The sequence below is a fragment of the Bradysia coprophila genome (genome assembly GCF_014529535.1).
Source record: "Bradysia coprophila strain Holo2 chromosome X unlocalized genomic scaffold, BU_Bcop_v1 contig_416, whole genome shotgun sequence".
NCBI lineage: Eukaryota > Metazoa > Arthropoda > Insecta > Diptera > Sciaridae > Bradysia > Bradysia coprophila.
The window spans coordinates 1,118,493-1,146,333 of record NW_023503334.1 but is presented as its reverse complement, the minus strand read 5'-3'; the positions used below and the strand labels follow the sequence as shown (position 1 = coordinate 1,146,333).

At 33.2% G+C, this 27,841-nt stretch overlaps 1 protein-coding gene across 3 annotated transcripts in view; it reads right to left on the bottom strand.

The window, feature by feature from the left end:
- Positions 1-19,358, bottom strand: part of LOC119069895 (sex determination protein fruitless) — an 88,193-nt gene extending 68,835 nt beyond the window's left edge. For 2 of the 3 annotated variants that reach the window (XM_037174105.1, XM_037174101.1), the window contains exon 1: positions 19,084-19,354. The gene's annotated coding sequence lies outside the window, so the exon portion shown is untranslated. Of the gene's footprint in view, positions 1-19,083 lie in introns of all 3 variants that reach the window. The other variant, XM_037174096.1, reaches the window with a different exon arrangement.
- Positions 19,359-27,841: the final 8,483 nt, after the last annotated feature.

The following is a 27,841-nucleotide window of genomic DNA, read 5'->3' as shown; positions in this document are numbered from 1 at the left end:
TTTAGCATAAAGTTAGGAACGCAGTTTTCCTAAACAAAAACGACGTAGGAAATAAGCGACGAAGTCACGATATTTCAACACTAGTTAGTAAAATAACTATTATACCACCGAGTGATAATTTTTTTGTTAGCCTACAGCCATGAGTGACAATAGAGCCTTAATAGCCTAAAAAAGCATTTATCACTGAGCTACATACAACGTTTTTCTCAAAAAAGCCCACGAAAGTTTTACTTATCGTCACTGAGTTGAGAAAACCAAATTTTTCGTAATCAGACAAATAAATCAAAATGAAACGTCTACTTGTCCAGTGTTTATTGGTTTTGGGTCAACAAACATCTCATACCACAAAGACTCGACTTTTCAACGTTGTCTTCTTATTTGTGCATTTACACTCCAGATATGTGCTAGAGAACAGTCTGGTCCGTGAATAATGATATCAATTCATTAAATATATGTTTCCAGTTTGTTCCAACCTAATTCCTTCTTTAGAGGAAACGATAAGAGAATTATCTTTGGGGTGTAATATGTCAGTTATGTTTAATCTCACCTAAAGTAGTTGAGCAATAGATTTTCAATAAAAATGGTTATGTTAGCCTAATTAGTCAGAACCACTACACATAGAAGGTGCTAGAATTATTGTTCATTCAACATGAAGCCGTAATGTAGAAGTACATTAAATGTAGCAATTGTGAGAAAAGTGGCGTTTCACGAATCAATGAAAAGAAAAGAAAATACAACTAAAAAGGCTACGTTACAGAGTGAGAATTATAAGAATGTTATTTAAACCAATTTCAATTATTCATTCCCCATGTTCTATCCACGTTGTGTCTATACATATAAAAACGCATTCGGGTATGAATTAGGTATGAAGTTGGATTAAATCTATTACTTCAAGGCTAATATGTCATAAGTAAATTTGTGAATTGAAAAACATCAAATCAAGCACCGAGACTAGGTTTGATTAGTCCTAACAGACTTTTGCGGCCAATTACTACTTCATTCTGGATCGCCTAGCGTGACCTCGAAGCACGACCTACAAATTCATGCTGTTACGTTAGCACATACTTTAGAAAGGAAAAGTCGATTTTTTCGGCAGGTACTAAGTTTCCAGGACGCGTGCAGAAAAATCACTTCTATATTTAAGATTATTTTTCTGTAAATCTGATGAACAGTAGTTATGTATAACTGTTACAAAAAGACATTTCACAAATAATTTTGTTCGGTTCATGCTTATGTCTCCTCAGTTAACGTCAACCAAAACATGGTCTAAATTTGCTTCGACTGTAGGCACACGAATGTGGTTTACATTCATTCATTTAATGAAAATTCACTTTAAAATTGAAATGAAGATTAAACTTCACTATATTAACGCCTGAACTTAATCATTTCGCTCCATAAAAAATATAATATGAAAATAATTTGAGAGAAGCTGTGCCAAAGGGTATTTAGCTAAAACTCTAACCGAAAGACACTTCATATGAACAGAGAAATGGGTGCAGAACGTTTCTTTTTATCATTTTCAAACTCGTCCGAAGAACACATGTCGCAATTATGTTTTTTGAGACATAATAAAGTCCGTCTAAAATATAAAATAAAACATACGGGATTCGTGGATGTGGAATGTGGATCAACGACGAGCTTCCATTAATTCGTAAAGAAGTACTCATCAATAATAAATTGTCCGGAATTGACGAAGTCAAATCAGTGCATCCTAATATCTCTCAATGTAATCGTGAAAAAATAAAGCAAAAGAAATAACTCGAGCTAGGCCTTCACTAAACATTTACCAGACTTCCCATTTATCACCACGTAATTTACAAATCCATCTCGGGCTATCTGGTTTTAATTTACTTTAAAATCTATGTCAAACCTCTCATGTAGCTTTATGCCTCTCAAGCGTATAGAAGATTATGTGAAGAAAGGAACCGCTTTTCTTTTGTTCCGCTCGAATAGAGTTAATTAATAGAAAAAGGGTAGAACCGGAAGAAAAAAAACTTCGCTTGAAAAATAAAGATATTCAACCTGTTGAAGATAATATTGGTTGGAAAATATAAAATACGAGAAGAATACCTATAATTTCTATGGTTGATACAATCATTATTTCAAATGTACATATTCCCATTTATATAGCGCATTATGCTCGAATACAATCTATATATAAATATTTAACTATAATGGCTTTACAAAGCTGGATTTGATTTGTTTTTATGAATTTCATACACCTTTTTCATACATCGCAGTAATTATCCCATTTATTATGTAACGTACACTCACAACAGCTCGATTATACAATTTAATGCATAATGTGTAAACTCCAGATTTTTTTCTGCAACTTGTAATTTTTAACGTGATATGTGCGTGTCCGGATTTTATTCGGATATAGACTGAATGTAAAATATATTTTTTAATTAATTTGTTTTCCAATTGTTTAATTAATTTAGACCTTTGCTTCACATGTATTTAGCCTTTCTGCTATAGTAGATTACTTACTTGATCAGACATTTTTATTTTAACGTTCGGGGAAGCCGAATAGAAGCCAACGATTTAATTCCCACTTAAAATCAAAACAACAATGCGAAACGCGGAAGAAACGAATTAGTGGATTGTAGTCCTTCCCTTTCAGCGGAGATACGAATGAAACTATCACATTTTGGACTTTGAAGTAGAACTGTAGGTAACACGGTCGACGCATTGTCATCGAAAAAAATTTGTTATAATACCATAACGCGGAAAGCACACTCTGGCTTCTAATGTAGAAGTGTACTACCCGTTTACTATCTTGGGTTTATTACTTTATTTCATAGTTTTGCCCACAGACCATAGTTTTCACAAGAACTCACAGACAACAAGTCCCTAATGTGCTGTGTCAGCACAGAACTTCTAATAAAAAACGAAAAGTCTAACTTAACGTTCAGGGTCAATTTGGATTCAGAATGTTCTAATGTTCAAACACATCTGTCAAGTAACACAACTGAGTGACGACGGAGTCAGTTTTTCGGTCAACTTCAGTAAATTTAGTCAAATTTCAGTAAGTCTTGTCAATTTTCGGTAAATAAATGTTTACCAAAAATTAATACCAACCCCCCGTTTACACTAAAATATATAGAGAAAAATTCGAAAATGCATGAAGCTTCTGTTAAACATTCTCTGTCCCCTTAAAAGAGCGCACACGTAATTGGTGAATGGCTCCTTTGATATGCATTAAAACGAAGAAAAATCCTTATGAGTAGTCAGTAGTTCCAATCCTTTCAATATTAGTATTGCAGGTAATCCAAAAATCAATAGCGGTAATTTACATTTTAAAATAACAAAGAACAAATAACTCGTTTAATAACTTATGATTTTTCAATGAAGGGATTCGTTTCCAATAATTATATACAAGAGCATAATTATACGTATTTAACTATCCGTATTAGCTTTTATAAACCACATCAATTTGAAATTAAGACATTATAAAGAGATTAAAATTTATTTGTCGAAAGTTTACTCGCAAAACCATGTGAACAATCGCATTTGTAACATTTAAGTTCGTCTAAATAATAACAACATAATTTACTATCCTAGCATTTAAGTTACTTTCTTTAGTCTTGGAAAGCTATACGCTTCCTACCACACAAATTGGTACCAATATACTGGACGAATACTCCACTTTTCTCTAGATTTTTTTAAAACTTTTAAATCAACAAATGATCAGCTGTTGGCAGATGACCTAGCAGATGGTGAAATGACACTCAATAAAAAATCTCATTTATTCTGCTGAGGCCTTGTTCTTAACGATTAATTTTGAGTAAGGGCAGATTCAGTGCAAATTCGATTTTTATAGCCAACCCGAGAACCGATCTGTTTAAATTCAAACTTGGTCCGATGTTAGGTACTACTCAAACAAGTTATCATAATTGTAAACATTTTGGTACATTTTCCAAAATCGAAGCTTACTCATGAATCAAAGGTCACCCTTCTCATCAACCACTCATAAATGTGTCTATACGGTGTCGCGTTAGTATAGACCGTAGTAGATTAAAACATAAATTACATTGACATGGTCTGTTCTTATAATTATCACTCTGTAGTGTAAAATGATAAAAAGTAAATTAAATGAATTGTGTTCAAAAAAGTGCAGTTCCAATTGATTCGCCAGTATCTTTTTATTCATTTACGAATAATGGGCGTAATATTTTCTGTCATCAAAGGAAGATCAGTTCCGAAATAGATTCTAATAAAATGTGCTCTTGTATATAATCTGCACTATGTACATTACCTTTCTTGTTCAAAGAGACAAACGCGAAAGCAAATTCATGTTTATGCTAGTAAAAATTTCTCATTTCTTCAAAACTTGTTAACTTGTTGTGTGTATTGTATAATATATATACGTCGGGAAGCTTCAAGGAGCAAATACATAAGTATAACAAAATTACTGAAAACAACAAAGAACTATGGATATTATATTTACCATGCATTTCGAACGTCGTTTGTGTATAATGCAAATTTAATAAATATTCGAATTTAAAAATACTTTCCAGTTACAGTCAGCTATTGTAAGGGACATTTCTACGAGAAAAAGGGATGAGTTTGAAGTTCAATAAAAGAAACAAATAAACGAAGTAGCGAAGTGATGCTTGCGACTTTTTATTTTTAATTGTAAATGTACAAGGAAACATTCGTCGTTGAAAAAATCATTTCAATATTGCAGAAATATACATTTTTGAATAGGACCCTTATGCTGAAAGAGTCATCTATTGTCTGCAACCGCATAAATGAAGTTAGATCTTAGAGTTGTGGATTAAGCGAACAATATAGATTTGTGTTTTAACGTGTTGTACCAACAAGAAATCAGAACATAAAAAATCTACTTCTTCTATTGTTAAACACCCTTTCAAATTAGACAAAAAGCTGAACATAAGGGACGAAGTGGTCTGGTCAAATATGAAACATCATTTCTACGGAATGGCTCAGTGGTTAATTACTAGCCTTCCACCAAAATGATCTGGGCTCGATTCCCGTGTCAGAAAATTCCACACGGAACTTTTCTAACAATGATATCGGCTCACTTGGCACTTTTGGCATTGTTAAAGTCTTAGGTTCACTCTGGCTTCATAATTTGGGTACTGGGTAGTTGTAAAGTGTAGGCTGCAACGATGTGCAAACAGAATGACTTGTATCACGTAACATTAATTAAGAATATCAGGGATTTCTTGCAAACTTCGAGACTTGGTTTAACAGAATTGGTTTAACTTGGTGGTACAGACTGAACTTGTTATTGGCCATAAAAGGCTGTCAGTTAAACAAAAACTTAACAATAGGTAATTCGCTGTAACCCTCTGTAACACCGGTCATGAAAGTAAAGCTCTAAACAAGCAACCTGTCGTTCATAAAAATTATTTGTTGATTTAGAGAACATTGGTATTATTAGGGAACAAGATACACCTCATTTCGTAATTTTGTATTACAATTTAAATTGAAATTAAGTCCGAAAATAATGCCATCGAAAAACAATCGGAAAATATGACTCTCATTTCACTATTTTATAGTTTCCATGTATGGTAAATATCTTTGCACAGCAACATGACAACATGACTGACAGCCTTTGTGAAAAATGAGAATTGTGTTCGAAACAAATGTGTTTGATGAACAAAATTTAAAATTATTTCATTTTTTCAAGGTTCTATTCATCTCAACTCTGGGGTAATGGTAGCGTAAAAGCCTTGTGGTATTATTGCAGCCGCTGCTCATTCCACAACACTAAAGAAAAAACAAAGGGTTCCATTGCTGTTTGTATCACTTAAAAAAAAGTTGGCTTTTTTATCATTTGTGATTTGTACATAGTTAGTTTGCCATTGTAAACATCGCTTTTGGTCTTATCTAGCGAAGAAAGCCATTTGTTTGCATAAATTAATAACTATTACGTATTAAAGGTATGTTAGAATATTCAGTCACTATCCAAACATCTCAGATGTCATCTGCTTGATGACGATAATGATGCTGTGACAACAATGCAAACTGCTATCCTAATATCCAAATCCTAATTTGTAGGTGCAGATCTTATTGTAAGTTTAGTTAACTAATGTACGGTATATATCTATCATGTGTCTACATTTTTAAGTTAAAATTACTTTTCAGCAATTGTCACGTAATTTTTTTTTTTGATAAATTATTCCATTCATCTTGTTGCAAACAAATTTTTTGAAAAATTTTAATTCGCAAACTTAAAAGAGTGTTGTGTTATTTCCAAAAGGTTGTATATGTTCACTATTTCTATACGTATTGACTTGAATGTGATGTATTGTCTGTTTATCGTTTTGTTCTCATATTCGTGTAATAAATAATTAGAAAAAAAAACGTATTCGCCATTCTCTGATAAATGTAGGTCAACCTTAATTCAATATGTGAATAGACTTTAAATTCAAAGCTGGTAATAATGTTGTAGGTTTTATAGAAAAGAAACTATAAAATAATTTCTTTGAGCATTAAAAGAGGATGGTTAAGTTTCTTTTGGCTTTTTGAAAGTGCGCGCACTGGGTACTGTGTATAGACATTAGACAATGATAGTGATACCATTGATATTAATTGTACAATGGGCTTCAAAAACATTTTTTACTTCAATTTCTCCAAACTTTAAGGAACTGGCTTTTCTATTCAAAATAACGTACAGTCATTTTATGTCTAAGTTGGTCTGTATTCCTATTCCTCATATTCTTACTTATTTACGTGCGCATAGTCTAAGTACGCAAGTACGTGTCTAAGCATATTAAATGAAAACATATCAGCTGGTTTTCTCAGCTGAAGTTTTCTAAAGCTTCGACACATAAATGACTGACACTAGGTGTAGACAATTCGACAATTACCTAAATCAATTTGATTTTTTTTTATTATGCGTGGGGTACTAATGGACAGTGACAAAGACTTGTTTGGATTTTACTGGTTGATGTTTTGTCCACGTCGCCTACAAAGTTGTTCTAATTGAGCTTAGTTGAATCTTTTTCCTCTTGTTATAGTTATAGAGTTGTAGTTATTATAAGACAAAGGTCAGGTCAATAAACTAAAAAATGTGACTTTTCAACTTTTTCCCTCTGATTGAGGTAAAGTACCGCTATAGACGCATTTGCATGATAAAAAAATTTCGCGATTCATCTATTCAGACAACTTACTCAACTGAACTTAGTCCGGCTCTGAAACTATAGTTGGTTCTGGTTAAATTTAATGCTCATAATGGTTCATTCTCGCGGTATATTGCAGAACCGTTATTTTTTTCTATTTTCCTCAAAATAAAGTTTCCCTCAATTGAAATTATTCAAAAGAATTCTTCTGACTTCTATGTGATCCTATAACACAGCTATAATAACATAACATAGTATTATAATTGAAACAGGCATTAACAACAACTTAATGGAAACGAAAACCCTCAAAGCAGAGCTGAAATGTTTTAACAATTTTATTTTCGTTTGATTTAAAGTTCAGCAGAAAAAAAGTGCTCTTGACTTGTTATACTTGCTGAATTGTATGTTTGTTTACTTTTATTTGAAAGTCAATCCATTTTAATTTTAAGATGGTGTTGAAATTGGCGTGTGCAGAATAAATATGTTGTTATGGAATGTATTATCTTATAGAGAAGAGAAGAAAAAAAAACTTCGCTTAAAGGTTACATTTTACACAAAATATATTTTCTATCAATTTCAAATAAATATTTTCGTTTACATTCAAATAGGTTTAATAATGCTGGTGTAATATGCTCATACATGCATTACAAATCAATTTTTACCATCGATGGAAATGTCGAAGTCTTGTCTTGTCGTTTATTCAATAACTTTTCGATTTAAACTTTAACAATTCTTAATAAATAACACACTTGTCTTATCCGTACAATTTACGAAATGAATTGATCAGAAAAATTTAAAAAAATTCTCAATCTGTGAATTATAATAAACAACGATCGCCTTGCTCCATGTGTAATAAATCAGATGAACGTAATCGAAAAATAACGTTTTCTCCTAGATAGAATTAGAGATTATCTGATTGTTTAAATACCTTGGCCATAAAGCGCTGTAACTCTTTTAACGTAGAAAAAAAACAACAACGAAGAAACACTTAGATTACTATTCACATTCAGTGTTTATATACATATATATATACATGTATGATGTGGTATAGTACAATCATTGAAAGCAGTTAATCGTTTTTGCATATTCTTGCAATTTCTTTTCATTTTTAGATTAGGTCAGTCAAGTGATTGCCGTTATGACTTATGTATACATGTAAACGGTGTTTCTACATTTTGCATAATTTTATTTTCATTCTATGTTAAAAACTTTTTTTTTTATTTATTTTTTATTCTTTAGTCATGTCATAAGTTAAAAATACCAGAAGATGGACACAAAACAAAAAATAAAATTTTCGAATTTTGTGAGAAAATTTGCAATAAAATTTTTTTGTTATAGTGATGGTATAAGAAGAAGATTGTTTTTGATAAGTTCATCAGCGTCAAGTGCAGTATTTTGTTTTAGGAAAGTTAAAGCAGTAGTTTGAAAAGGTATCATCATTAGTTTTTTTTTAACGTTCGGCTGATTTCATTGCGACATACCGTTGATTTTAAGAATGCTTTCGGCTTGTTATAAATACGCCATGCATTGTATTATCGTATTGGATCTTCTTGGGTCTTAGCGACAGTATTTTAAAGACTATACTTTCTTTGGCCTAGCTATATTTATCACACCAACCGAGTATTGTGTTTCTTTGTGCCTGTCTGGGTAGTGAAAAATTACAATTTAATTAAAAAGAAAATAAAAACTTTGACACTTTTACTCATCTGGATACAAAAAATCAAATTACTTCCCTGGTACAGTAATGTACTATTGCATTCTTGCTTGGACATTTTTCTTTTGACTAGAAATATGAAAATGTTCAGACAATGACGTAATCTACTATGTCTCAAGCATTTGTTGGAGATAATTTGTTTGCCTGCCTCGAAAGTGAAGTCATAACTCATTAACGAAGTAACTAAATCGAATAAAAGAACGGAAGCAATTGCTTGTAAAGTGATTCTGCACCTTAAAGTGAGAGGCCTATAGAGTGTTTCTTTAAAATAGTACAAATCAAGCGACTATAATTTTCAGCTTATTGAGGAACCGGGTAAAATTTTTCTCTTATAGAATAAGGTAGAAGGGGGTGAAAAAATCGTATTTTTTCGTGTTCCTATTACTTTGGGATGACGTTTTTCTACGTAGGCTAGAATTACCAACGATAATTACAGGGTTGGCTGAGGGTTTACTCTAATAAATTCATCTCAAAATTGTACACACGTAATTTCACACATAGGCGTACGAGTCTTGAATGACATTAAAGTCCATTCCAACTTTCATGTACTCACACTCCTTTTGTGTTCGTATGCATTTTAGTTTCAAATATCATCAAACTTATTTTTCAACGAATTCTCGTCATTTCCAATACCGAAGATAAAATAGGAAAATTGGAGTAAAATTTTTCATTCAGGCCAATACCTATCTTTCGCACTAAAAACTTATTAAAAGTTTTTGAACATTTCTACAGGTGAAAAAGCTCTTTTCTGTTCGAAGTAACTTTACAATGCAGTATTATCTTGTTGGTATGATAGAGTTTCATCAACATTGTAATTAAAATTAGATGGATGGAGTGTCATAACTATTTGGTACCCGGACTGTAATAGAAATGTGAAATTTGTGTATATAGACCGTAGTGAGGTGGTATGGGGATGATATATTTAATTATGCATACAGTCGCATGCATATATACACGAATCCATTTCACTGACATTTCATTAGACTTAATGTCTTTGCGATTGGCAAATTTAAAATATCACCACAATAGCCGAAGGGTTGATAGCAGATTTTTGTGTTGTTTTTTGTTTTATTTTTTTGGCTAGTGGCATCGAATTAATTAAAATTGAAATGGGAATAAATAGTAGATTAATGCTACCGGACATACACGGCAAACATTAATACTTGTTTACCTTGTTACGATCGAGACTGTGGGATTATAGATAAGGTGAAGAACAACGAGGTTACGATTTCGGAATTACATCTACCATTGTTGAATCAAATCATTTCACATGAGACAATATTAAAGTGCGTATATATGCTTGTATGTAGCCAAAGAGTTATCCCTGTCGTAGAACTCACGCAATTAAGATACGCAATAACGCTAAAGATACGAAATAATTCTAATAAACCAAAACTTGCACGTTGTTATTACCTCTCTTTCTTCCTTTACCTTCGAAGCACAGTTAATTCCAACCAAATTTGTGGCTACGAAAAGTTATAGGCACTAGGCAGTTCATAAAACAGACGAGTAATCTTAGACAAAGATTTGTTTGACATTAACTGTAATTCGAATATATACGTTCATACGCTCACTTCAAGGTCTCTAGATCCATGATCCAGTCATGATCCGATCATTCGCTCGGAATAGGAAGTTTTCCAAGCGACATATGAAACCTAGTAATCGGTACGGGACTAAAATGAATCTGGTTTTATGTTCATTGAACAGCCTGAGTATATCATCGATTGTCATTCATATTTATTCACTCAGAAGCATAGGACTTGATAGAACTTATTACGAGAATTAACATCCCAACCCGAACAATTGGCATTCTAAAGCAGTTAGTTCGTTGTATATGATTTAACTTTACAGGGTGAAAATAGATGCGCTCACTGAGTAAAATGCAAGGTTTTCGTTTGTTCCAAAATGTGTCACAACTTTGTATCGAATGTCAAAATAGTTTTATAAACTTCTCTGTAGGAATATGCAAGTGTCATATCTTTATATTAACATGTGTATATTTTCACATTTTTTCTCTATTGAATTTATGATATTATATGACAAATGGTTAGTTTGTAAAACTATTCAATTGTTTGTTCTACGTCTGCGGTGTTGTATAGAGCCACATTCAAGTTGTTTTTAAACTTATCTATGTATGTGAACTTTTAATTGTCCATTGAATTTGATATCTATACATTTTCTACCTGGTTCTGTACTCTAATAAATAATGGAAGTATTAAAAACTCTTCGGTTGTTATAAAATATTTGTATTTTATTTTATGAAATTGAATTAAATGTCTGCTTCAAAAGAGTTTTCCAACAGAACTTCAATCTTTTTTTTCTCTCTCTACCTAGACACATTGTTCGAAGATAGCAACTTTGAAACGTATAGATATTAGCTGGAAAGTATGTTTCTTCTTGATATTCATTTGGATGAAACAGAGTTTGAATCTGGCACATTGCCTTCATCTCCGGTGAGGGCTATCAGACGTTGTGTTCAGAAGAAATTTTTTGTTTCGCTTTTGCGGCTACAACTTAATATTCACCGTATTTTACAAGGGTAGAAGGAAGGACTTGGCTATAAGATGAAAGTTTCATTTACACGCGTTGTAAAGCCTTTTACCCTAGACTAGACAATCATACCATTTTCGAATTGAATGTATCTATACTCAATTGATCCAATTGAAAGTTCTTGTGTGTACCGCAGGCCGCAGGGATTATTTTTGAGAAGCCATTTTCCAATATTTTCCTAAATTTTTCTTCATTTTGTTAAATTTTCTCAATTTTTTTTTGGAGAAAATTTACGAAAATATGGGAAAATTTAAGAATCTTTGAGGAAATGTTTTCCCAAAAATAGTCCCTGGTGTACCGTGAATTCAGATTGTTTGTAAAGCTACAAATTATATGTTTTTGATGTCTGACGCCCAGTGAATAGACACGTGATGGCAATGCATCCAACAGGCATTTGGAAAATCACTCTCTACGGAAGGTTGTGAAAGTCGTTATTTCAGACTACTTTTTCAGATGTCAGCGAATTTAAGGATGATCGTGCAGAATCAGAATTTTTGATAATGATAACGAAATCGGTATGAAAAGAACATTTGTGTAGGATAGGATGAATGTATAAGTTGAAATGAGTCAGGGTTATGCTCTTTTGACCATTTTCTCCTTATTCCTTGCTCTGTAATTACGTTAGTTTAATTCACATTTTCTTTCGTAACTTCATAAACAATTCCGAATGAGTATTGACATTTAGTAATTTCACTACTTATAAAATATGCCACAAAAGAACGTACAAATTACAAAAGAACGAGCGACTATAAATATGACATCAATCGATTTATTGGATAGTTTTTTCTTAGACCGCAAGCAACAACAGAAAAAAATGAAATTTAATTGAAAGGAAATTAGAATGCATCAAACAAAATATTCCTTTTATATTGATTCCATAGCTCGGACAGAAAGGATTGGTAAAATGGTTACATCAAAGAACCTAGCAGGGTAATAGGGGTTTTACCACGTCAAATAGAGTAAAGTACTTCGATACCAATAATGCCATTAGCAGCCTTCACGTTGAAGTTAATTGCGGCTTGTCAACTTTCGGCACCCTGGACTTTACTTAAATCGTCGAGGAATGCCAAACAAATTTCTAAAAATCCAAAACGGAATTCTAGATTTTTAGAAATTTATTTGGAGGCATTCCTCGACGATTTAAGTTAAGTCCAGGGTGCCGAAAGTTGACAAGCCGCAATTAACTTCAACGTGTTTGGTAATTTTGCAATGACGTTAAGGAAACTCCGCACTTATTTCAAGACCTACCTTACAGGGTATCCTAACAATGACTTGCCAAAACAAATTCTGTTTTCCTTACACACCTTCATATTTCATGACAATTTGTCTTATATTCAATCCTCTTCGCAGTGACTAGCTTGCCGCAGGGAACGCCATTCGCCCGTGGTGAATGCTGTTTGCTTATCAAACTTAATATTCATTGTAGAAAAGGCAACAGAATCACTGTTACGCAAAGACAACATGTTTTCCTATGCAAACAGCATCGAGGCGACTGTGTTGCGCAAAGAGAACTTGATGTTTTCTTATACAAATAGTAAATGAACTTCTTTGTTGCGAATGAATAACACACATCTACAATTATAATGTTCATTGTTGCACCTTCCTTTTTCCCGTACGAATGTACTAACGAACTGAACGATAAAAAAAAAATTATGTCGAGGCACGAAATGCGGATAGTTGAGGTCCGTAATGCAATTATTAAACTATGAAAATTGTTTAGTGGCCAATTGGAAATTTTCCTGAATTTGAAATTAAATTTTACAAATCAAAAATTTGTCCATAATTTCATTGGAATAACATGCAGACCAGAAATGCTGCTATATTGATTGTTGGATTGTTTAGATATCTTGCCCGTATGATGTGTAAAACAAATCTAAATAATCTAAATTGGACAATAGTAAAGGAATAGACTTAAATTAAAATATCACCAAAAATATTTCGGTTCAATATTTGAAATATCAATCGAACAACAATATTATAATTAACTTGGAAGCGAGAATGCATTTATGCAATTTACGATGCCCTGTTGTATAATTAGTACATAACATACATTCTTAAATTAAATGTAATCTACATTGCTAAAATTGCATCGGTTTTAGCTACAGTCCTAGAAGTCTGTTCTCCTCTCGCATATCGTATCGCTAGGTTTCAGAACTGTATGTGAAGTGAGCATATAGTAATATGGAATTCTTGGTGGCTATGCAAATTTCAGGTACAAGTAGCAAAGTATACAAATATACAAATAATACCCATAAGCGAATCCACAGCATATATCAGGTAATATTTGAATTGGATTTGGTTGAAAACCGATAATACATCCTCTGAATGATGATGGATGGAGTAAGTCGGATATTTTGTGTGAACGTAAATACTTTGTCAAGAAACATTGAATGCTAAATATTGTTTATATTGTAAAACAATTTGTTTCCGACATCTAATCGTAGACGAGAGCATCAATAATATTCCATTCCTTCGGCGAATACGCTAGCATTTATTAGCAAATCATCAAACAGAGTATTTGAAAGATATGCAGATAGCCAAATACGAATGGGCGATTTTGTAGCGTGTTTCTTATTTTCGAAATTAAACTCATATCATTTTGCGTCGATTTTATAGCGTGTTTCGGTTCAGTTCAATTTCCATGTTTATTTGTTTTAACTCGTGGTTTATTGAGGCGGCTGTATTTTCGGCAACATCAATTTTTCAATTGCATGAAACTATTCTTTTCCAGAGAAATTGACGGAACAGAAATAGGTTTTCTGACCTGAACATAACAAAGATGTACATTTTTTCGTATGAGTTTGGAATGAGTCTAGGATCGTCACATTTTTCATCGAATTCATGGAATATTTACAACGGAATTTACTCACAATTGAATGAAAATAACTTTTTAGAAAGTGTCATTGGAATTTTACAGTAGTGATAATTTTATGATTTATACAACGGATGACTTCATATTTGATAACATGAAATAATTCACACGTATACGAATACCCTTTATCAGTATATTATATGTTAATTGTCCTAAGCGATGGACATCATACTAAATATTTTATATTACAGGACTATGATGTTCGATTTAATATATATTTAAAAGCTATCAATGTCAACGAAAGTCGAAATTTTGAACGTCCCAGAAGGAAAGGTCCTCAGATGTCAGCATATGTTAAGTGTAGAAATTCGGAAAAATTAAGTTGATTTGTCCGTCCCGTCATAATTTCCCGATCCCAGAACAGCAACATTGCTCGCGTGTTTTTCGGCCGAAAAATGGTATTACAAGAAAAAAAAACCTCACTACCATTTCCCCTCCAAAACAAAATTCTCGAAAATTAATTAACATTCAACGAAGGTATGGAACCGATAATAATCTGGAGTATCGAAAATTTAACATTTTCTTTTACCCTTCATATCAATACTTCATTTTTCGTTGTTGAAATATTTCTCTCGATTGAAATTAATCATTTCCATCAAAAGAGTAGCTTTCAAAAATTAACTTTCAAGACTAAACGTTTTTCACATCTTCTGTGGAATTTTACGTTTGAGTCTTTTTTTCCTGTTCGTTTTTGAAATATAAAAGAAAGAAACGCAGGTTCATAACTGGTAACTTTCTTAACACGTCCGACTTTGTGCATGCAAAAACCTTTAGAATGTTCAAAAATCTGTTTATTCTACATATTTATATACACAAAGACGTTATTTCCTTATGCTTGCGGCTATAAACAACTGTGTTTTTCAAAAACAAGTTTGGCAAATCTATTGCTTGAGCAACTATAGTTAAGAAGTTTTTCTTGTTTCCACTATTAGATCTTCCAACACACAATAATGCCTCATAATAATATCCCATAGAATAAACGTATCTCTTTTTTCCATTATATCTGTGTAGAAAGACGCCGTTGCTCGCTGTATTATTTAACAACATATACCTATTTTCGATTAAACATTGGCAGTACCAACGTATAAATACATATATCTAATGCTATAGGGCGATATGATGAATAAAAGTTCTTTTTCGCACTTTGTCAATAAACATGGTTGTTAAAAAAATAATAATAAAATAATGAAAAAAAAGAATGTTTCTCGTTGTATCCCCAATTCAATACCGTTTATGCTATAAAATATCGGTAACTGTTTACATTACGTGCCGTTAGTGTAATGAAGTGATTTTTAACTACAAACCAGATAGATTTTTTGTGTCGGTTTTTTTTTACTTCTTCTTCTTTTTCTTCTGTTTTGAAAAACTTGAATGTATCTTGTTATTTTGTATCCATTCGTTTTTGAACAAAAGGGAGATTTGCTAGTTCAGACCATTGGCAACACAGAACGTTTTGTTTATTTTTCTTTCTTTATGCTACAAATCCGATTGTACGTCACTTCGTACCGGGACTACGATGGATGAGTTAATTGACTGGGAAAATTAACACAAGTATTTAAAAACGAGTGAAAAAAAAGGAATCGATAACAATGGTGCCCTCTGATTTAACATTTCATCAAATTCAAATTATACTAACAACTATTCTAAAACAAATATTTTGGAGGGATTATTCTTAAAAACAGCTTCGACAAAATCGGACCGATTTCCCCCATGACTGATGTTAAGCTTAGATTAGGCCTCAACAGCGTGAAATTGAGTTTCCGAGTGTGTTATGTTCAGATCTTAATTCGCAGACAGATCTGTACCGATTTCTGCTGACATACCCAAGTAAAAATACCAACAATCAGATTTGTACAGATGGCAAAGCTGATCAAATTGGTTCAAGTCTTGGATAGTGGATGCGAGAGCTTCTCGCATGGCATATTTGTCGCAAAGCTTAGAACTTAAAAGACCTTGGTACCAAGAGATCTCAAAGAAGAGCCATGATATATAAAACTGATCCTGCCTTGGAACAGGGTTAAAGATTCTTCATAACATTTTAAGTTGAGGGAGTATTTTATGAAATTTTAAATTACTAAAAATTTAATATAATTTGTCCAATTGTTGATTTGGTAATTTTATGTAATTTCTTGTAAATTTCAGTAATTTTCAATAAATTCATAGAAGGGTTGTATTGCTGAGGGTTTATGCTAATTCAATTGAAAAAAACTTTATTTCAAGCTAATTAAGTTTTTTGATTTGAATTGGCATAAACCCTCAGCAATATAACCCTTCTCTGAATTCATTATATACATGCCAGCAATACAACTATAAATCTACCTAAATTTTTAATAAAATTAAATTCCATAAAATAGGCCCTGACTCGTGGTGTGCCAATGTCGAAAAAATTAGTTTCTTATACATTTTTGCAGTGAAGGAGTGGAGTAACATTGGTAACAACCGAAACCGGTTTATTAGAATGCTGAGGGCAAGTGGGGTAAAAAAAATGTTGCTGTAAGTCCAGAAATAATTTATTTAGCTGTAATAAGAAAAGCTTATTATTCCTGTCTACTCAATTTAACTGAGGCTTATTAAGTACTGAGACCTATCTAAGGTATATGTACACCAGCCTGATTTCGGTCCGATTTCGTCGACGCCATTTTCAAAAGAATCCCTCTTTTAACGCGAAGAATATCGGTGGATACTTTCTATGATAAATTGGATCATTCATTGTCACAGCGGCAAATTGAGTTGGAACTGTCGCACAAAATATATACACAGAATGATGTAGACGTCATACAAAAAATTTAATCAGTTTATTATTTCCATTTTGCAAGTGATTTTTCACTGGTGTTGAAATTCAATATTTTAAATAATTAATTGCATGGATATTTTGATTGATTTTTCTCATAGTTTTCATTTTACATTTTCTTATTTCTATCGAATTGTCATTTCAAATGTATACAATACGAATTGAACAGGTGGCGTTATGAAATTGGCGTTAAACAAACTTTGCAATTTAAAAATAAAAAAATAAAAAATTATCGTCGCAGTTTTATTGACTCGCGACTAAGAAATCATTCAGGAAGTCATAACATAAAATCATTTCAAAGTCATCATCATCAGCATTCTAATAAAAGAAAAGTTTCATCATTGTCATGATATGAATCTGCGTAACTCGCAAATTTCTCCGATTCTATACTATACGAGCTGAGTGTCAACCCACTACCGATTTGCCACCTATCCACCAACAAAAAAAATCTTGATTTGTAGGTATTCCATACCGAATCGTAGTGGATTCCTACAATGGGACATACAATCTAGTTCTTCATTTGGGCATTTAGCTCAGTGATTTCTGGCTTTCCACCAACATAATCGATTCAACGTCCTAAAATTCATTCAAGATTCATATTTTGGGTGGTTGAAGTACAGCATGCATGACTCGTATGACGAAACTAGTTTTTTTTTGGCCGAAAAAGGTTAGTGAAGTCTCAAAACAATATTGGCCATTGTTAGGACAAAACGTACCGAATCACTTTGTGAGTACGTTTCGATTGCAATCGGCTATATATTTCGTACAAGGAAATATACTTAATCTAAAGACAATTAACATTCACACTTGTCAAAACAAAAATTTGTAAGCAAACAGATGATTTGAAGCTTATCAGTTGCTCGACTCCAAAACGTGTCTGTTTCAGAACAATGTTACTTTCAGAAATTAAGAACTTCTTACCAGTTCTTAAATATGAATCTCATTTGGGTTATAGATAAAGTTGTTTTTTCGGTCGTAAATTTGACTGTGCAAAACAAACAACTTAGTTCTTGCAGTAGTGCACCGTAAACTCTTTTTGATAATGAATTATACGTATAAATTGCGTCAACATTAAGGACCCCGTTAAGTCAAAATCGCCTTTATACTTTTGTGCGGAGGATACATTTATTGCACCACGACTTCTCGCCGCTCAGAATCGCTACGTTACAACCCATTTTTATGTATGTTTTATGTAAGGTCGAACTTTTCTAAGTCAAGAATATACATAAACATTGTGTCAATACAGAAGTGTACGGCCTGCATAGATGTGTGTTCATTAGATTAAATATACACTAACATAACCGTGCATCATACACCAAATCGTCCAACTTATTACATCGCTGAAAAATGTATGACAGAAAAAATAACACATGATCTGTGGATCTGTGGAAGATCGATTATGGTTCCGATGTTTGCAAAATTGTACAGTAAGCAACAACGATATAAAACGGTGGGCAAGCGAAGTTTGTAATTATTTTTTATGTGACTGATTCGATGGTTCTACAAAAATCATTAGGCATTCATACAACCGTATACGAAATGATAGAGTATCGTGGAGGCATTATAATAGTTACGGCAGACGTTTCCTGCATAAAAAAATTTCTAATTTAAGATTTGACAGACTCCAATTGGGTTTCTTCTAGTTCGAAATGAGAATGTCATCCGAGAAATGTAATGTATAATCCACTAAAGCTTTTTTTTCTCATTCAAATTACATGTTCATTTTCATTCATAACAAATACTTGCATAAACATTTTACACTCTGATATATATATATACACAAATATACCACTGTGATTATATCCATATTCTGGATTGTGTGCACATATAGGTTATATGTGTGGTTATGTTATTTGTTATTGTTTGGTATTTCAATACACTCTCAAGCGTGTAAAAAAATGCGATTTTTTTTTGCAATTCGGTTGGACCCATTTTACCATCAAGTTCGCATGAACGCAAAACTATTTTGAATGAAATTGGTTGAAATATTGAACAATTGGTTGAAGTATCAATTCATAATTATGTCTAATTTAAAAAAAAATTGTAATACATATTGACATACCGCCATTGTGAAGGAAGAATTAATGAAATTGCACAAACGTAAAATTTTAATAATCTTTTTATTTGCAAAACTACCGGTTCTCCTCAAATGTTTTTCGTTTCAATTAATTGATGAACAAAATTTCCACTTTTTTATTTACGTTACAGAGCACAAATTCACTTTAGTCCTTGATTAAATTGATGGTTTTAGAAATATTTGTGTTACCGTAAATACAAAATATTTGCAAAAAATAATTTGCCATCACCTATAAAAAGATTACACACATTCGCAAACGTTCAGAGCTTGTCAAACTGTTACAACAACAACACCGTTTCTGAGTTTACATCGTAACGGTTTTCTTAAAAATCTGCAATCAATGTGGCTGTGCATAAACTTTGAGAATAGCACAATCGATGTTGAATTTTAGGCGGGATGGTAAAATGGATCGTATATTGTATCTTGTATCCCATTTGTAACTAATTTTAATTATTTATGTAAATGAATGGTTCGTATGAATAAAAAATTTGTTTATGAAAATGTTCAAATAACTATGTAATTAGAAACTTTTCTTATCGATATTGAAATTAAATGAAAGACATTATTACATTGGCCTCGATGTCAATTGTGAAAATTAGGCAATTTTGCAAGTTGTAGCCTGAACGAAGTGAGACAAAGTCACATACGTAAATAACTATGGGCTAACAAAATACCAATGGTCTGTGATACTTTGTCTACTTCGTAGAAGCAAAAATTGTTTTGTATTTTTATAAATAAATTCAGCTAAATTCGCGTGTTGCGACGATGCCTAGAACCGCCGTACATTATAAGTTGTATATCTGTGGTATCTGTAGTGGACGGTAGATAAGATCTAAGGCACACTGACATATCCGCTACATGAGATATACCAATTAGTATGGTATCCCCGGGAAAAGAACGATCGCGTTAGAAGTAATGTTAGGACGAGATTCTGGTTGACATGAATAGTATTATATATTATATGTGCTAGACTTACCATATGTAGCAATCATTTCTGCATTATGATCCAGAGCTGTCACTTTATCCAATGTGTGCTCTGGATGAGGTCTTACAAGTTGTCGTTCGATGCCCTTTCCATTTCGTCTGGTTTCACTGTAGGAAAGAAATATAGAATTTAATAAACGATTTTCGAAAACGTGTATTACAAAATTGTTAAATCCAGCATCAATCCGATAAATTTTTCACGAAATTATTTTGGTATGTCTCACAATTAAGGAATTTTCGTGCAGCAGGTAATTTAGCGTATGGGATTACATTATCCTTATTGCACAAAACAAAAATGTATGGTTTCCACTCAACAAAAAGTACTCAGTGAGAGATCGACCTGTCAAGTAAACAAAGCAAATATTGAAAATATTACATTTCGTACCTAGGACTAAAAGTCTTTTTTAGAGTGTGAGAAGTTTCCAGACAGAGCCGAAGGCGAGGTCTGTCGTCGAATACGCTAAAAAAAGGCTTTTAGTCCGTGGTACGAATAATATTTTTCATATCCGATAGAGAAAAAGAACGACGAAGTCGCACTTTTCGGGTCCTAGGTATGAAGCATAAGTCTGAATTCACAGTCATCCGTTCTCAATCCGTTTTACATGGTAGTTGGCATGGCATGTACATGGCAGTTGGTATTTCATACAACAGAGTACATTGTTTGAAATGACAACTATCACGTACACGGATTCGTTTGAAAAACAGACTACCGAAATCGGACACGTTTTCCCTGTGGATTTTTTATATGATCCTAGAAATGTAGTATTAAGTCTTAATTGTTGTGTGAACACGGCTAGCAGCTGGTCTCGGAATGGACTCTATTTGTTTCCGAATGTATCATGTACAGTGATTACAGGCCTCTCGGTGCAAATCAAGACTACACTACTTCTCCGAACCAGTTTGGGCACCGACCAACAGATCAGCATACGGAAACATTACCAGCGGAACGTTCTTTCAATTTATTAAAAGCTGCGCAGACGCTCAGCGACAATACGAAGAAATAAAAAAGAAATTATTTTGAATAAGAAAAGTGGTATTAATTATAAGTCCCTGGAATTACGGGGGGAGCCAATAAATTTTCGCAAATCACAAATAAACGGGTCCATTAGCATCCCAGCTGAACGTCCGTACGGACATTTGGGGTGGACGGTGCATATTACGGACTTCACAAAATTTTCGATTTCACTGGACGAGAATTTTCACGAAATTTCTGCCATTATTTAGCTTGCGATTTTTCATCTTCCGTAGAATCATGGGGAGCCAATAAATTTTCGCAAATCACAAATAAACGGGTCCATTAGCATCCCAGCTGAATGTCCGTACGGACATTTGGGGTGGACGGTGCATATTACGGACTTCACTAGACGTATACCAGTGAAACGAGAATTTTCACAAAATTTTCGATTTCACTGGACGAGAATTTTCACGAAGTATTATGAAATGTTATTTTCCGCAATTTAAAAATGCTTTTGAATTAATATAATTTTAATGAAAGTGATTTAGCATGATAGGTACGATAAGCATTACTTAGCACGAAAATCTATTCAAATGGTTGGGTAAAGGAACGCGGCACGAATGCTATCCGTATAACCTTTTTGAATGTTGCAAGAGTGGAAAAAAATATGTTGTCTGTACTCGTTGTACACCGACATCCTTCACTAGACGTTGTACAGAAAGAATTCGTTTTTATGTTTGGACTTGAAATTTGACCGGAAATAGAGAATCATGGCGAATGGACGGCGAATCGTATGGGAAAGAATGTAATGTAAGTCGAAGGAGAAGAGGAAGGAAAATCGGAATAACGGATGGTACGAGAGGATACTTACTGAATCATTACTTTTTAGTTTGTTCTGCCTAGAACGCTGGAAGACCGCCTTTCAGGTTTCCAGATTTTATCTTTATTTTCGAGCGTGACGAAAGCGGAGTTTTTCAACGAGAGTGAGTCCAGTTCTGTGCGGTGGTTTGTGTTTCGTTTTGTTGTTGTTTGAATGGTGTTTTTATGCTGATGGAAATGTGTGAATTTTTACTCTTGATTCGACTCTTGTTTTTGGTTTTCCGTTTTTTTTTTGCATTTTTGAGTAGCTTTCTTTGATGCCCGATCTTCCATCAGTAGATGAAAGATTTACTGCTGTCTTGCGTCGAAACAACTTTTTTTTCTCTATTCATTCACTAAACGTGATCCATGGGCAAGGGAAGAGTGTTTAAACTCTGTTTGCTCCAATTTTTTATTTGATTTTATTTTGAGTTTCATTTTGATAGACATTTCAGCTATGGAATGAAAATCGCCTGTTCGCTGTGATTCACTTCAGGTTATACTCGTCACTGAGTATATATAATTCAGGAGCTGAAAAATCCACGTCTTACAACAATTTCCGCAATCCCAGTCTGAATAGACATAGAAAAATAACGGGAAAAGGCTAATTGACAAATCGGCAATAACTCCAAAGTTTTCTGACTATCAGCAACAATCAAGAGAATGGTGCGCTAATTTTGAGAACCATCCCACTCACAGTGCACGGAGAAATGGTCATCTGGTCATTTATAGTACCTACCTATCGTTTAGCGGTTTCTATTTAGTGGCTTTTGAATCAGTTTCATTCGCATTGAAGTCTTTGTGTAACTTTTTTGTTGAAATTTGTTTTCTGCAAATTAAATGTCGCTGTTATAATTTAACGAAAAGATAATGCTTGAAATATTATGCGATGTGAATTACAATAAAATAAAAAACCAAATAGTCTACTACGTAACTATATACCACAATGCGTGTACAATATGCTTGTACTACTGCATTGATTATACTTCAATCAACTTCATGCACTTTTCCGCTCTGTTTTGCTCATTTTTCGAACGGTTTTTTTAATTTTCCTCATTCTTGTTTACTGCGAAAAATCTAACTTATCTGAAAATAATAATAATATGCCATTTGTGATACAAATAATATTTGATTGGTACACCAACGTATTCATGTTCGTGTTACAACAGGCACTTTCTATTACAAGGGAATAAAGTCCGACATTTTTTATAGGGAAACTATATTTGAGGAATTATTTTTTCTCGGGCCTATCAATATAATTTTCGTCTTACAAATATTTTAAATCACTTTACCAACATAAGGTCGGAATTGGTACAAATTTGACGAAAATATTGGTAAAATGAAATATTTTTAACGCTCAACCAAAAACTAATAACGCTAGGATATTACCGTTCGTTTTTTATATATATATAAAGGAAGCGAAGATAAGGTAGCAAACGCTGTGACATTAGCCCGTACATTTTTTGTGATGCTAGTACTGCTATAGTTTGTGTTACTAACATTCTTAATTCTATTGTCTGAAAATCACTCAAAACCTGTGAACCTGTAAAAATAAGAACATGGAGAATTCTAAGAACCCCCGCATTCCCATTCACTTAGAGCAAAACAGTTGCCTGAATCTCCTAGTACCCTAGACCACACTTCAATGAGTGGATTACAATTAACTTTCATTCCCAACTTTGTATTCTCAATTTTTATATATTTTTTTTTAGAAATTGAAGGTTTAAGTTTAAATATGTTAGTCCAGAGTAAGTTACGTCTACGTGTATTCGGAGTAAATCTAAGAACAAATTAGCATTTTAGAGATAAAGAAATATATGTTGAGATTTCCTTAAGTTATGCTGTTCACATACTGCCAGACAAAGTTTTTTTTTGTGGATTCGCCTATTCCTCGAATTGCGTCAGTTACAAACGCCATCACAAACTAATAGATTTTAGTACTTTGTACGGGACTAAAAAGTCAATAAAGCTGGCAAAGGATTGCTCTATATTCCAAGTTCCAAGTATCTTTACAATCGCTTTTCTCTGTCAACATTCACGCTTCAATCAAATTCGCATGCATCAACGCTATATTCATTGAAAAGCCTATTCATACTCGCACAAATTTAAAATGTTTTCCTTTGACATAGATGTAGATAGATATAGATAGATGTTAGTACGATGTGCGTCAGCTCTCTGCTTGCTACTTCGTAATTAACATAGTTCATAGTCACAATGCGAACTAATTTTTTTTATCAATTAGTAGGCTACTTAGGTGTTTCAACTAGGTAGCGTTACAAATTCAGCAAAAGTCGGTATCTTATTATTTATTTACATACCTGTATGTGGACGGTATATTTTAGGTAATTTCGAGAGTTGTAGCCCGAACGAAGTGAGGGCGACAAGCGAAGGTGCTTAAATAAACCGTCCACAACAGATGCATACAACTTTTTACGAGAAAAATTCCTAAATTTATGCCCAAGGCATGTAATAGTATTTTACATGCTACACGCGTCGAAAACCGTACTTTTCATGTTTGAAGCACGTCTTTCGAAGCCCTCGGCATGTAAAATCCATTACATAGCTCATAATAAAAATGAAAAGTCCCGTTTTAGTGTGTTTATTGACCTCGGCTTCGCCTCGGACCAACAAATCTCACACGAAAACTCTACTTTTCATCTTTTTATCGTTAATCATGTAATAGTACATTTAGTAGCTAGTACTAAAAGTCTTCCTTAGCGTGTGAGAAGTCGCCAGACAGAGCCGAAGGCGAGGTCTATGGAATCGAATACGCTAAAAAAGACTTTTAGTCCGTGGTACGAATAGTATTTTTCATATTGGACGGAGAAAAAGTGCGACGAAGTCCGTCAAATATGAAAAATACTATTCGTACCACGGACAAAAAGTCTTTTTTAACATATTCGATTCCAGACCTCGCCTTCGGCTCTGTCTGGAAACTTCTCACACGCTAAAAAAGACTCTTAGTCCTAGGTACGAAATGTACTATTTCATGTGTATTTCATGCGAGGCCGAAAACAGGGGTTTTGCAGAAATGTTATCGTGTTTTCGGCTCCTTACATGAAAAGTTGTATACGCATCTGTTTTGAACGGTTTATTTTAGGCTCTTTCGCTCGTCGAGCTCACTTCGTTCGGGCTACAACTCGCAACCATATAAAGATACGTAAATAACTATTCCAATTTTTTGAAAGATTTGAACAGAATGGCTTGGTGCTACAGCTCTACACTCATAACAACAGTAAGTACTTGTATGAAAATGTTTTCACACCACCGGTATTTCCACGTTATTTTTTTTTTCAATTCCTTAAATACCATAAACTATTTTATTTGCACATCCCGTTTATGACAGCATGATTTAAAGTTGGCTTTCGTGTGGTGTTAAAAACTTTTTGAAGGCAATGTCAGGGCTTACAATTTACAATATGCCTGACTTCACTTTGAAACATTTCGATTTTCTGTTAAGGAATTTAATTTTTTTCTATTGAAGACTAAAATTTTCCAATATACTTGCCTGTGAATGAAATGCACAACAGCCATGGTCATGTTATTATTTATTTTAAAATAAAATATAGAATTTTGTATTTATACTTTAATGTATTTCCTATAAAAACATATTATTTTTTTCTCCATCGAACACCAGATCGGAAGGATTTTTAAGCAAAATTTATATTAAATAATCAAATTTAGAACGTGTATGATGGCAGGCAATTCCTTGGAATGAAATGTATGGACTATACATACTCGTTGTGTGTAAAACTTACTAATGGAACAGGTCAATCTATTGAAGTAGGATGTGGGAAGGGGGAACTCCGACATAAAGAGTTCTACAGAGAAGATCTTCATTTGACAAATGAATAAGTTGACGGTTTCTAATTTTTATATATACAAAACGTGCGCACATTTCAGTGTTGTACAATGTATTATGAAAATGAATTTCAGTACAAAATGAGTTCTTCAAACTTTAATCCTCTCCTCCTACTTCAATGGGTCCTAAAGAAATCAGACTTAATTTGCTCTAAAAAATACAATAGGCAGTTGTAATTGAGACCACTTTTGTGTGAGTTTGATGAGTAAGGATACGTGTCAAAGGATTGGGACCAATGTACAATTTTTCTTGTGGATTGTACGGCTAGTATTCCACTTATTTCTTATCACAGTCCGGCAAAATGATTGTTACTAAGTAGAGATAGAAAATTCCACGACAACTCAAATGAAATAAATGTTTTTTGCTATCATCTTCTGCTAAACTGGCAAGAGATTATTTCTCTACTACATTTTCTACTGAAAAATGCAAATCATATTTCTCAACCACAACATAACACTACAACTATTACTCAACTCGGATACTACAGTGATAGACTTTTAGACTTTAGACCCTCTTGTTTTGTGGTTGGCCTCAGATCCAAGGCTGTATATGTACTTGGGTCATGGGTCACGCAGATCGCCATTTTATTAGATACGCGGGAACACATAAAAAAGAATTCATCTACTAAGCAGTTGTCAAGAATCCACTTACTACGAGAATGTATGAAACTGTCAAATTTTATGTTTGTCTCCCGTGTATCTGCACCTGTGTGACCTCCTCAAGTATACAGCCTTGCTCGGATCAACACAAGTAAACTCGACCTCTTACGTCTATTGACATAATCAATATTTTCTTCACATAGTGAGTCACCTCAACGAAGACTAATACCAATTATTGCAGCACATGTGACACACATAACAAAAACGGTAAGTGAGTAAATACAACTACCGTAGTAATTAGTAATTTGAATGATGAAAGACGCGATCTCAATAATGTTAATATCGTAGTGCTGACTCAGTTGCATTAAAAAAAATCTTCAAAGATTTAATTCTGACCACGTTTTCGCAAGAAATCGCAAGAAAGTCTGAGCCCAAACAAGTGCTTGCAAGAAGAAGCTTAGAAAAACCGAATGGTTCGGTACCAGAAGTTAACCATTTTGCGCTATGCGAAAAACGTTATTGTGCTGTGTAATCAGGAATTTACTTACAGGATTAACAAATATTTTGAACTCTACCAATAGACATAACAGCACAACGTTAAATTTCTGAAGAAATATTTCATTTATAATACAAATGACTACCGTAGATGAGTTAAAAGGATTTTGGGAACTAAAATCCCATGCCAAATGTTTTGATAAATATTATGTGAAAATAATGTTTTGCTGTAAGTGTGTGGTTCTGCACCGGTTCATACGTTCATAATATATCTGCAAAAACAACAAATGTATCATCAGGCTAAGTCCAATAGTAGATTATGTACCACGAAGAAATTATTTGTTTTAAACAGGTTACAGTAAATAATAACTAAATAACTAAAATAAATAATAACTAAAGTTAAAATTATCAACCTCTATTGGATATAATTCCGAAGAACACTAGAAAATTTTGACTTTTTCGCTGTGTGACTCAAGAGTTACACTTAATCTCTAATTTCACTTGATATATGTCCCCTTGATAAAAGACTAAGACAAAAGAAAGATATCAGACCAATTTAACGATAGCACTTGGACAATCTAAAATTGCAATATTATGATGCTGACATAAATGATTCTTCTACAGTACAACGCAATACGTCGTTAGCGCCGGTCGTATGGGACAAAACGAAATTATATCAGGAACAGTCTTAGAAACTGTGTCCAAGCAAATCACTTTTCTGAGTTTTTGAAGTGTGGAATCCACACTGTGGATTCAAAGAACAATGGAAAATTTTTAATTTTTTGGCCCTTGTGGTAGAACTTAACTTTTGTGAGAGAACCCATAAATCTATAATCTTCATTCACCTTTATAGATGATCCGGTCGTAAAAGCCTCGATCCGCCCGAACCCAACCTTATTTTCAGATTTCAAAAATGTATCACACATTTCTGGTCAGGGCTTATTATTGGGAATTTCAGTTCTCAAAATTCTAAAAATTCTTAAATAATTC